This window comes from Sprattus sprattus, assembly GCF_963457725.1.
Source record: "Sprattus sprattus genome assembly, chromosome: 16".
NCBI classification, from domain to species: domain Eukaryota; kingdom Metazoa; phylum Chordata; class Actinopteri; order Clupeiformes; family Clupeidae; genus Sprattus; species Sprattus sprattus.
The window spans coordinates 17341084-17353583 of NC_137914.1; the positions used below are offsets into that span (position 1 = coordinate 17341084).

At 48.4% G+C, this 12500-nt stretch overlaps 1 protein-coding gene across 1 annotated transcript in view; it reads right to left on the reverse strand.

Moving 5' to 3' along the window:
- LOC308377852 (ERC protein 2) overlaps positions 1-12500 on the reverse strand; it is a gene marked incomplete at both ends in the record, with an annotated part of 197212 nt that overhangs the window by 114528 nt on the left and 70184 nt on the right. The window lies entirely within an intron of this gene.

A 12500-nucleotide genomic window follows, 5' to 3' on the forward strand; every position in this document is an offset into this window, starting at 1 on the left:
ACACCATGTGGCGTAAATTTCACTCAAATATTTGCTGACATATGACCTCACTTCCTGTTTGGCCGCTTTTCTGCTGAATTTGAGTAGCTGTACCGGACAAACGGTTGTGAGGATCAAAATTCTAAAAAGTAACTTTTGTGAGGCTAGGTCTGAAGATCATCTCTGGTGATTTTGAAGAAGATTTGCCAAAAATTGTAGGAGTAGGCTTTCAAAGGTTTTTGATAAAACCAGAAATAGCGGAAAATCTATATAACCGGAAATGGACGCCATGGGGTGGGTTAAATTTGTCTTGATCCAGGGAATCCAAGGGTACCTCATTTTTGAAAATCGGTCATACGGTTCAAAAGTTGCGTGTGTTACAAAAGTCCAACTTTGACCTGTTGGTGGCGCTAGAGTGGTGTCATGAGAGCCATGAAACTTGGTGTGAATGAAGAAGGGACTGTCCTTAATGAGTGTGCCAAATTTCACAAAAAGTTACCATATGGTTCTAGTGGCTGCATTGACTCCCATGGCAGGAGAATAATAATACCTACGATAACAATAGGTTACCTCCTACCGGAGGAAACCTAATAAATCAAAACTCAAAAAGTACTCAAAGTACTCGTTAACTTGTAACACAGTTGACATAGTTCACACTTAACCTCACAGCAGGTAAGTACTCCTTCTCTGACGCTCACCTCTGAAGGAATGAGGCACTCTTTAAATAATCCTGCCCTTCCAGCCAAATTGGTCCAATCAACCCTAGTTGGACTCAACCATTGAAGTGGGGGGCATTACAGTAACATATACATAGGCCCACCACCAATGCACCAAAAACCATATATTACAATATTACACACCTTACTGTACATACATAACAAACTTAACATAAAATACCCCTCTAGACTATCCCCTTCTCCCTCCCCATGAGACGTAAAGAAATACTGCTCTCTCTCCCGCTCTTCCATTCCAGTGCGAAGCTGTGGGAAGGGGGTATTTCACCTTCTCATAGTGTCATAAAAAGCCTTCCTCTTTTCCTTAGATCATTTGATTTAAGGCAGCAAGGTGTAGGCCTATAGTCTTGTCAAGTAGGGAATTTATTTCATACGTTTGCATTCCAATTCAACTGCAAAACACTTATTGCTCATTGGGCAACCTCTTACCTAAGCTATGCATGCATTAATAGCTCATTAAACATTACAATGATTTTCACATCTACTTAGGTCTTCTTCCATGATAGGTCCCAGCCACTTCCAGGTTTTATCCAAAGACGGATACAGATCATTTTAAGATCAAACAGATACAGATACAGATAATAGCTCCCAGGCACACCCTGGTGTGGGTATGCGTGTGTGTGTGTGTGTGTGTGTGTGTGTGTGTGTGTGTGTGTGTGTGTGTGTGTGTGTGTGTGTGTGTGTGTGTGTGTGTGTGTGTGTGAGAGAGAGAGAGAGAGAAAGTGAGAGAGAGAGAGAAAGAGAAAGAGAGAGAGTGAGTGAGTGAGTGATTGAGTGAGTGTGTATGTGAGAGTGTTTGTGTGTGGATATGAGACAACTCTGATAGCTAAAGTACCTAGGGGGTATCAGAGGCAGCAAGCACTGCAAATATCCTCTAGTCGCCTGGCCTCAGTAGCTTCATGCAGCCTCACACCAGAGGCTTGGAGATGCAGACAGCCACATAATGAAAACAGACAGAGGACATCCGCAACTACCTGCCTCCACAACCCTGCCTGCTCCATACTCACCGGTCAAACAAGAGTGAGTACAAAGACAGCCTCTCACACGGGAACCTAGCCCCCTGCAACCTCCCTGCTAGGAAGCCCAAATTGAATAAATCCCGCTGATTAAGTAGAACAAGACCCCTCACAAACACATAACATGACCCCTCTGTTCGCAGGAACCCAACACCAGCGGACAGCAGCATTTTTAGCACCACGGAGGAGCCACCAGAGGGGAGCTGGGCCAGCCGTGGAGGTCAAACCACGCTAGGCCAGAAAGGTGAGGGGGGGGGGGGGGGGGGGGGCTCTGTGGCTAGATCCACAGAACCAGAGAATAGGGAGAGACGGCTTCAGGAAAAGAAAAAAAAAAGAGGGAGAGAAGAGGAAGAGCATAGGGCTTGAAATGGGTGGCGTTAGCCTGGCTGTAGGATGGAAGGAAGGACAGAGAGAGAGAGAGAGCAGGAGTGAAGAAGGAGAGCCAGGGTGTGTGGATGCAGCCATGCCAAAAACAACTCTCTCTGGAGGGCAGGCCGCAGCGAGCCACCAGGGAACAGACCCCCGCAACCACACACACAGTAAACACACTAAATGCTAATGCCGCCTCTGTGTGTGTGTGTGTGTGCACATGTGTGTTTGTATGTGTGTGTGTTTGTGTGTCTGTGTGTGTATGTGCATTTGTGTGTATTTTAGCGTGTGTGTTTGTGTATATGTGTATTTGTGTGTGTGTATGTGAGTGTGTATGGGTATGTGTATGTGTGTATGTGCGTGCGCAAAGGTGTTTGCACAAACGCATGCGACTGAGATGAATGCCTGAGTCAAGCACACACGTCAAACAAGAGATGCGCTTGTGAGCCAAGGATGTCCTTGGTAACGACGCGAGTTGACCAAATGCACCTAATAAATAAACCCTTGGCCATTATTAAAGAGGGCACTGTTTGTAAATCACAGGCCATTAGAATGCCTTTGATCATTCTCAAGTTTACGTCCAGTCTCATCACATTTCAATCTCCAGATTAAGACCAGGCATCGCAAGTACATAAATATTATCAATTTATGTATCTTTAATGATTAAAAGGTTACATGGTTTCTAAATAAGTCATAAATAATGAAGAGACCTCTTTGTAAATGTTTATGTGCAATTCATAAACCGTGATAGATCACCAAGGGTTCCCAGATGGTTTTAAACACCGGAAGGATGACACACACCATCACACACACACACACACACACACACACACACACACACACACACACACACACACACACACACACACACACACACACACACATAAACACACACACACACACGCATTCACACAAACACACACAAACTATGTCATCCAGACTGGCTCATTTCAAATGAAATACGAATTGAAAAGAAAGCCACAATGTTTGAAAAAGAATAACTCACAGACTCCCCCCACAAACCAGCGACCACAGCTTGGTCGCCTCTTTTTCCAAATAAAGAAGGCAAACAAATAAATAAATAAGGGCGCACGTCACCATGCATTGGTCACAGTTGCGCGACGCCGAGGCCGAACAGATCCCGCTCTGTTTCCAGTCTAATTTGCCCTCCACCAAAACGTGAACTTACTGACCTGATTGAGGTTACGTTTTTTATGGTATAAAAAAATACGAAAAAAAGAAAAAGAGAGAGAGAGAAAATAAAGAGCTTCTGGTTGTAGTGCCCATTCCTGGAGAGGAGGAGGATGATGATGTCACAACGATGCCAAAAAGTGGCTTGGCTGTCATAAATAAGAGTTGACATGCAGCTCAGGGGGGAATGCTGGAGCAGCACTGACTGATTTGGGTGGAGCAGTCAGGAGCAGCCTGGGCTCTCCTCTCACACTACAGGAGTCTTTGTGTTTGTGTCGCCCGCCACCCTGAGGGAAGACAGCAGCTATATGGGGCATGCTCTGCATTAAGCCAAGGCCTTCACTCTGTCAGTGAACAACATGAAGGATTTAAATCCTCTCTTTCTCTCTCTCACACACTCTGGCTCTCACACGTCTCTCCCTCTCTCTCTCTCTCTCTCTCTCTCTCTCTCTCTCACTTTCCATTTCTTCATCTGTCTCTGTTTCTCCCAAAAGCCATTCTGGGGCCGTACTTAAGCAACCCCCATTCAAAGCTGCAGCGTGGTGATTAGAGCACTTTGCTGAAACAGAACGGCTTTAGCAGAGCCACCATCAGGTACTTCAGAGGGGGCTTCTGCAGCCTAATCACTCCACACGCTCCACTCTGGTCCCGACAGAACAGGGGAGCAGAGGACAGGAGAGCGGAGGAGAGGGTAGCTCTCCTGATGACAGAAGCAGAGCCGGGGGCCACCCAGAGGCCAGCCAGGGGCCAGCGGAGCAATCAGCAGCGTCCCCATTTAGGCTCGTCTGGGCCCCTCCAACATCAGGGCTAATGGACACAGGATTGAAACCAGAGAGGTTGCTTCTTGGGATGCTCACCCTTACCTATGTACACACACACACACACATACATACATACACATACAAAAAACATTCTGTTTTCCCAGCAGAATCAGACCAATCCACACCCTTTGTACTAACAAAGAGACAGTTGCATATGCATACACTCCCTCATACACAATTCAGGGACACACATACACAAACAAAGACTAAGAAGAGAGAGAGAGCGAAAAAGAGAAAGAGAGCCCTGGCCTAGTTGGGGTAATGGTAAGGGATGGGGGTTGGAACAGTGAGTGGGGGACATTCCCAGAAAGCCCTTAACCTCTGGAGCAGAGCAGAGCCGCCCAGAGCCCAGAGCAGTGGCTGTAATCACACACTCATCTGCGGTCGGAATGATACTGCTGATGAGCAGACCTAGCAGAGACTGAAAAAAGAGGGGAAGATATATGAAGATAGATGGAAAGAAGGAAAGAGAGAGAGCGAGAGAGAGAGAGAGAGAGAGAGAGGGGAGATGAGAGGAGAGAGAGGAGACGAGAGATGGCAGAAGAGTCAACAGACACAGAGATATTGAGAAGGCAAACAGACAGGAAGAGAGAGACAGAGAGAAGAGAGAGACAGAATGAGCAAGTGAGAGACAGACAGAATGAGCAAGCGAGAGAAGGAGAGAGAGAGAGAGTCCTGCGTGAGCTGCGAGCGATTAACGGCTCAGTTAAGGCCGGGCCCAATCCCTTCTGACGGGAGCGTGTTAGCGCTGCAACCCAACACCACAGAGCCTACAGCCGCAGATCATCACTGCAGCATCCCCCTGCCCGCCACACACACACGCTTGCACGCACACAAACATACTCACACAAAGCCTTATCCCCGTATCTTACACACACACATAAACAGAAACACACACACACACAAGTCCCAACACACTTTAAAAAACACATAAAAACCTTACACATAATTCCATTCCAACACAGCCTAAAGCCTATCCTCACACAGCTTCAAATACTACATAAACGGTACATACAGCATACAAAGACATACACAGACAACCAGCTGAGCTACCACTCAATACCCAAAACTAAAACTACTCCGAAAATAGCCTTCGTTCCAAAACACGGCGTTAAAGCACTCTCACATGGTGAAGTCACAGATGCTGTCAGACAGCGTTATATACTAAACCTTCATGCAGCCTGGCCCACCAGATCCACAAAGACCTTCTTCTGCCTGGACAACTCACCCCAGACTCTCTAAACTCTGCTCAAAGACTCTCGAAACTCATCTCAGGAAGTCTTTGAACTCTGCAAAGACAGTCCGTGGCTCCCAACCAAAGGGTCCGATGAGCACTTATAGCGCAGCGCTGCCATGCACACATTACCCTCTGACAGTTATGGAAATGTTCACCTGACACCACCCTAACAAAGACTTCATCTCCCAGGGAGGCCTACATCTGCAAACACCATCCCATTCCCTCAAAAGCACAACACTTTTCTGTACGCAAAACAAAAGTCCTCGAAATCTCCATTTCAAACTTTCCATAGGGACCCTCATCCCACCCCCACTCTTTCTACTCAACTAAAACCCACACAGAAAACCATTCCCTCATCCTGATGTGAACTTTAGCCGTCCTCAGCTAGCTCCTCAGCTAGCGCCAGGTTCTCCACAGCAGTAACCCTTCCACCCTGACACAGCACAGATGCGCTGGCCTGGCCTGGCCTCCGCAGGCTGCTGCTACAGGCCCCTCTCAGCACTCTCTGGCGCCCGCCTCAGGGTGGCTGACAGAGGGCCGAGCTCCACGCAGAGATAAGGGGGGTTTACACAACCTCCACACCGGCCAATGTCCACACAAGCCCTCCTCATGGTCCTGCTGCATCCTCCAGGCCAGCAACAGCTATTACAACAGAAGGCGGCTCTGCACGCTAAATCATTGTTATTGCTGACCATCAGGGGGTGGATGGGAACAAGGAGAGGTGGCAAGATTTGTAGACTCCCATGAACAACACCCCCACCCGCCCTATACGCACACTCTTTTAAACTCTCTACATCTCTCTCTCTCTCTCTCTCTTACTTCACGTACCCCCCCACCCCCAACCCCACACACACACACACACATGCACACACGCAGAACAAACAAATGCATTCTCTCTCGAGCTCTCTTTTAACAAACAATCGCAAACACACAGACTCTCACATATAAACCACAGACAGTCAGTTAGACAGTCAGTCAGTCAGACAGTCTTTGGCCTGTGCAGACACACGCGAACACATCCCTGTAGGCTGTGAGTGTTCCTTGTGGCACGCTTCAGAGACAAAGGCCCTTCCTGGGCCTCCACAGGAAGCTGATACATCACAACCCATCCAGCCCCCAGCACTAAATCAGAACCAATTAGGCCTTCATATAAAACATCCTCATTACAGGCTTTTAAAGAACTGCCTCTCGTCTGACTCACCACTGTAATGGAGGATCAAAGAAACACCTGGTCTCAGTGCACATATACACACACACACACACACACACACACATGCACAAGCACACGGACACGCACAAGCACACGCACACGCACACACACACACACACACAAACACACACATACACACACGGGCACAAACCCACCCACTCACCACTCAGACACACACGAACACACACACACACACAAACCTCAAACCCACATACCTACAATGAGTAACTGTACACACTACATAAACAGTGACTACCTCCCCCATCTTCGCACACAGACCGGCATAGTCACTCACTGACACAGACACACACACACACACTCACAAACAGACACACCTTGTCCCATCCCCTGGCTGTGAGTATTCCTTTGAACTTCGTGGGAGGCTGAAGCTGCAACTCATGCTCTTATCGGCCTTTTTGTGAGAGCTTCTTCCATGTTTGTGAGTTTTACGAGAGGTCACTCCGAGGGCCCTTGTGAGTGAGCGAGTGTGTCGAAGAAGGTCAGAGACCTGTTCTCCTCTCACACATATCCTCTGCAATATCCTCAGGAGGGCGCTGATGAGACACCCCCCCCCCTGGGTTAACGATGAAGACGCTCCATCATTCAAGTCTCCTCCCGCCACTACATTTTCTTACACACACGACCCGAAACCCGTTCCGGGCCAGAGACATGATTTAAAGTAGACTTCAAGGAGGCTCTGCCACATGCAGGCGGCCTCACCACAAAAACAGCCCTCCAATTTTTTTATAAAGAAATAAATAAAACAGCATCCTTGTGTTTTGTGGAAAAACTTCAGAATCCCAAAAATATGGGGTACTTACAACAGATTAAATTACATCCAAATTCTCTGTCCCACAGCAGAAGAGAACATATGCTTTTCAACTGTGTGTGTTTCTTTTCTCTCTCCCCCTCGCTCTCCAAACTATATACATTTTCCTCTCAGCTTGTGCAGTGGCTGTGTACTTGCCAGCAGAGCAAGAGCATGGAGACACTTTCTTTTAACAGTGCAGCTGTCTCCATCGCGGGCCAGGGCCCCCGCTAGAAGAAGGTTCTGGTCTGGTCTGGTCTGGTCCGCTCCGCAGCACTGCGCAGTGCTGTACTGTATGCTGCACAAGATCCTCCTGTGTGTGTGTGTTTGTGTGTGTGTGTGTGTGTGTGTGTGTGTGTGTGTGTGTGTGTGTGTGTGTGTGTGTGTGCATCAAGGCATATGCCAAGTCCTGTTCACACGAAAGAGTCAAGGACAGACGTTCAATAAAAACAGATGATAAGATATGTTCCGTTTGGATCTCTCTCTCTCTCTCTCTCGGTTTCTCCCTCTGTTTCTCCCTCTGTCTCTCGTTCTTTCTCTTGTTCTCTGGACAAGGGCGCTCAGGCCCCTGTGCAACACACACCAGCACTGCAGCGGGGCGGTGCACAGACGGAAACCTGCGACTTATCAACCAAACATCCTCCTCTGATGTATCTGCGAGTCTTAGATCATTGATTTCGAACCAATTTGTTTTCCTTTCACATTGCTCATGCTCGCTGTAAGGCTTGCTGTATGGGTGCTGCTTCCTATTACATTTCAGCAATGCTGACAGTCTTCTGGGCCTGCTGTGTGTGTGCGTGTGTGTGTTTGTGTGTGCGTGTGTGTGTGGGTGTCTGTGTGTGTGTCTGTGTCTGTGTGTGTGTCTGTGTTGTGAGCGAAGGCGGAGATGGTCAAACAATAACTCAGCTTTCTCGTTCTCATTACTCATTGCATTGCGACTGCGACCTACGCAACCTTCGCTCTCAGATGATACCAGGATCAGCCCAGTTGTGTCTGTCTTCATTTACCTTGATTTGGATTTGGAAATGAGGCTTATTTAGAGTCTGGATGTGGAACATATTTCATTAAAAACGCTGGGAGTCAGAAGAATGTATTATCCCCCGGTGAGTCTCAGTAATTCCTAAGAACAACAATATGGATGTGCGTCACAAGGGAGGGGCGCAGACAGACTCTGACCCGTGTTGGATGTTGGAGACCCCCACCGACCCCCCCCCCCACTCCCAAGCGAGTGGCAGATGTCGAGGAGGGGGTGGCCTTGCGACTGCCTGTGCAGAAACGTGGCATGGGCAAACTCTGCCATTCTTGTCTTTTTTTTCCGTCTCAGGGGCGACCAATTCTGATGGATGGATCCCGGGGCTCACGGAGGAGGAAAAACACCTCGCCCCTGCGGGCTTCTCTCCGGGCCGCCCTGCCGGAACAGCCCCACCAGTAAGTTATAGCCCCGCGAGGACCCCCCGAGGGAAAACAGGAAGTGTGGAAAACCAATCAGAGCGCAAGGGCCCTTTCCGATGCGCCGCGCGATATTTAGTCGGTGACAAATGGAGTGGAACCAAAGTGAAATATTTCCTAGAGCTGGGGTCAGGCTTTCCCCCTGGCGTTACCGCTTTGTCTTTGGGCTTTGCAGGCGCTTGAATAATGCCTTTAAAAATGCACTGGGGTAGCAGGCCGGACATTGAGCAGTGAATCTCCACACACACACACACACACACACACACACACACACACGCGCACACGCACACGCACACGCACACACACACGCACACACACACACACACACACACACACACACACAGCAGATGTGGAGCCTCAAAAAGCTCTGGTGTCTCTGGAGCAGCTCCTGCCGGTCTGGTTGCGGCGTGGAACGCTCACGGGCAAAGATGGTGAGGTTTTCGGTCAGGGCCCTCCAGGCAGAGGAAAAACATCCCCTCTCTGCCTTTCGGCCACCAGGTAATGCCTTGATCTTTCAGCAGACGGGCTCCAGCAAATCCATTACGCCTGTTATGCATCCCTCCAGAGCGCTCCGAGCACCAAGGCATGCAGAAATCATTTAGATGGCATGGAGATTTCTCCAGCTTGTGCAGCCAGGTTTTAGAGCGGCGCTGGAAGGGGAGAGTCCAGGGAGAGTCTGGGCACGAGTGTGTGTTTGTGTGTGTGTATGAGTGTGAGTGTGTGTGTGTGTGTGTGTGTGTGTGTGTGTGTGTGTGTGTGTGTGTGTGTGTGTGTGTGTGTGTGTGTGTGTGTGTGTGTGTGTGTGTGTGTGTGTTGGGGGCTTGTGGAGTTTGTCAGAGTAAGGGAACTCTGGAGTTTTTCTTCAACTTAAACTCTGTTTTTCAGCCTCTAACGCTCTCTCGTGTCTCTAAGCCACTCTCTCAGTTTTCCTCTATCTCTATTTCTCTCTCTCTCTGTTTCATTTTCTCTCTATTTTTCACTTGCTTGCTCTGTGTCTCTATTCAGCTTAGAAGTGATAATGATGTGCCCACACATTCACAGCTCCATCCTCTCTCTCTCACACACACACACACAAACACACAGACACACGCACACACACACACACACACCGAAACACACAAACACAGTGGGTGTATTTTGAGCAACGGGAACAGAGCGTAGCATCTTCATTAGCACTTAAAAGAGATATGAAACTCTTTCATCGCCTGTTTCCATGGTGAACAGCCGTCTGGATCCGACTGAACTGAACGGCAGGCTGCAGTCAGTTAGTCAACCCTGAAACAGACATTACACCCGGTAATGGAAACTCTCTAGTGGAGCTACGGCAACAGAGATTTCAGGGGGAATTCTGGAGAAGAGGGGCTGGGGAGTGTGTGTGTGTGTGTGTGTGGGGGGTGGGGGGTGAATGGGGTCAAGGTCAAAACACTCCGTACCCCCCAAGCACACACACACGTACACCACATCAGACACAGATGTACTCTCCCTCACTCTCTCACCCACACACGTACATACACACACACACCCACACACACACACACACACACACACACACACACACACACACACACACACACACACACATACATACACACACACACATACACAAACACACACACGCACACACACACAGGCATACATACACATGCACACACAGGTCTCCCATGATATTTGAAGTGAAGAGTGAAGAGGAAGTCCAGCAAATTACAGACGAGACGGACGCAGGGAGGGGAGAGCTGAGGAGGAGGTCTGTTCACACGCTTCTACGGTATATTACACACACACACACACACACACACACACACACACACACACACACACACACACACACACACACACACACACACACACACACTACAGCGCGAACATCAGGGTTGACACAGAAATATTATACATAGAGGCCCTGAGAGAGAACCAAAATAGTTATGGCAGTATCAGGTAACTTATCACATATACCGACACATACACACAGTATGGTAGTTTTAAGGAGGTGACAACAGCACTGTAAACTTCAAAATGACAGCGGGAGACATAGAGGGTAAGAGTCACACAGAGAGACAGAGAGAGAGATGGAGAGAGACAGTGAGAAAAAAATATATAACAGTTATATTTAACTTAACACACATACATACATCTACAGTATATGTCTGACATAAGACATATGTATGCAACAAGCTGACACTTTAACAACACTGTACAAAGAGAGCAGAAGTGGAATGCAATGTATGATTACACACAAGCATTACATAACTCATGCTAACCACGCACATTCAACATAAGGACAGTATATACGTACAACTCGATTTAAAGAGGTGACACGTAAATGGTATGGCAGCACGGGTCAAAAGTGCACAACTGCGCTTAAACCGCCGTACATACGATACCGTACATGTGGGACCACACTGGAATGACTTGCAGTACGGTTTGGCCGATCCAAATTATACCTCATAAATGATATACAGTAAATGGAGCTCGTTAGACGCCCACTGTGGGGCAAAGCCCATCGGCAAAGGAGGCAATTAGGCCCGGGAGGCACATGAAACAGGCAGAGGACACATGAAACACCGCTAAAGGTCATCTCTGCTCCAAGCGGCGCAGAGAGACTGACCTGGGACCTGTTTCTAAAGGCCAGAGTTATAAAGGCGAGGTCTTTCTGTCATTAAACACCCCTGGAGGTCCAGCCAAGAGAGGGTCTATCCGTGAAGGGCAGCGTGCCCACACTGGAAACTCTGTCATCATCAAAGGGCCGATGGGTCCATCTGGTTTGGGAACAGACCTTATCAAGACAGGCAGCAAGACTGAGAGCATCCTGAGGCAAAAGGCCAGTAAACACGGAGGTCCAACTGACCCACAAACGGCTCCATACTGGTGACATTAAGAGAGTTAAAAAGCAAAAAACAGGTAGTCATGTCACTGGGTGGTCCAGCTGACCTGGGAACAGCTCTTAAAGGCTGCAGCGGACTAATCACGCCAGAGGAGAACAGCGTGGAGGCGAAAGACAAAACAGGATTTAACTGAGCAGCAGTAGAAAAAATACCACATAGATGAAAAGACAGACAGACAGAAAGGGGAGATAAATAACATAAACAGACAAAAAAAGGTAAGGAAGAGAGAGACAGATAGAAGGAGTAACGTCGGCGGAGGATCTCTCTTTCCTGTGTGTGTGTGTGTGTGTGTGTGTGTGTGTGTGTGTGTGTGTGTGTGTGTGTGTGTGTGTGTGTGTGTGTGTGTGTGTGTTTTGGGCTCTTGAGAGAGCCATGGGAACGAGTGGAAACTTCCCCCCGCAGGTGAAAGTGCGTCAGCACTGAGTTAACCTTATAAAAGTCATTAAGGGCCTGCCAGGGCCACAGGAGGGCCCACGGTCCCAAACACACACACACACACACACGCACACACTGTCACAAAGTCATACACACACAGACACACAGACACACAGACACACACACACAGACACAGAGACACACACACACACACACACACACAGACTGAGAGACTGTGGGGATGACATATCTGATGCCGGTGCTCATTAGGTCTCATTAAAGGGCGCTCTTCTCCCCGGGCCATTTAATCAGGGCCTCTAATCGAATCATCTGGACGCAGATTAGGCCCTTTAAGGATGAGTGGACATCGCCAGAGCACAATACAGATCTGCTAGCAATGAGCAATGAGGAGCCAGGGTGCATGTGTGA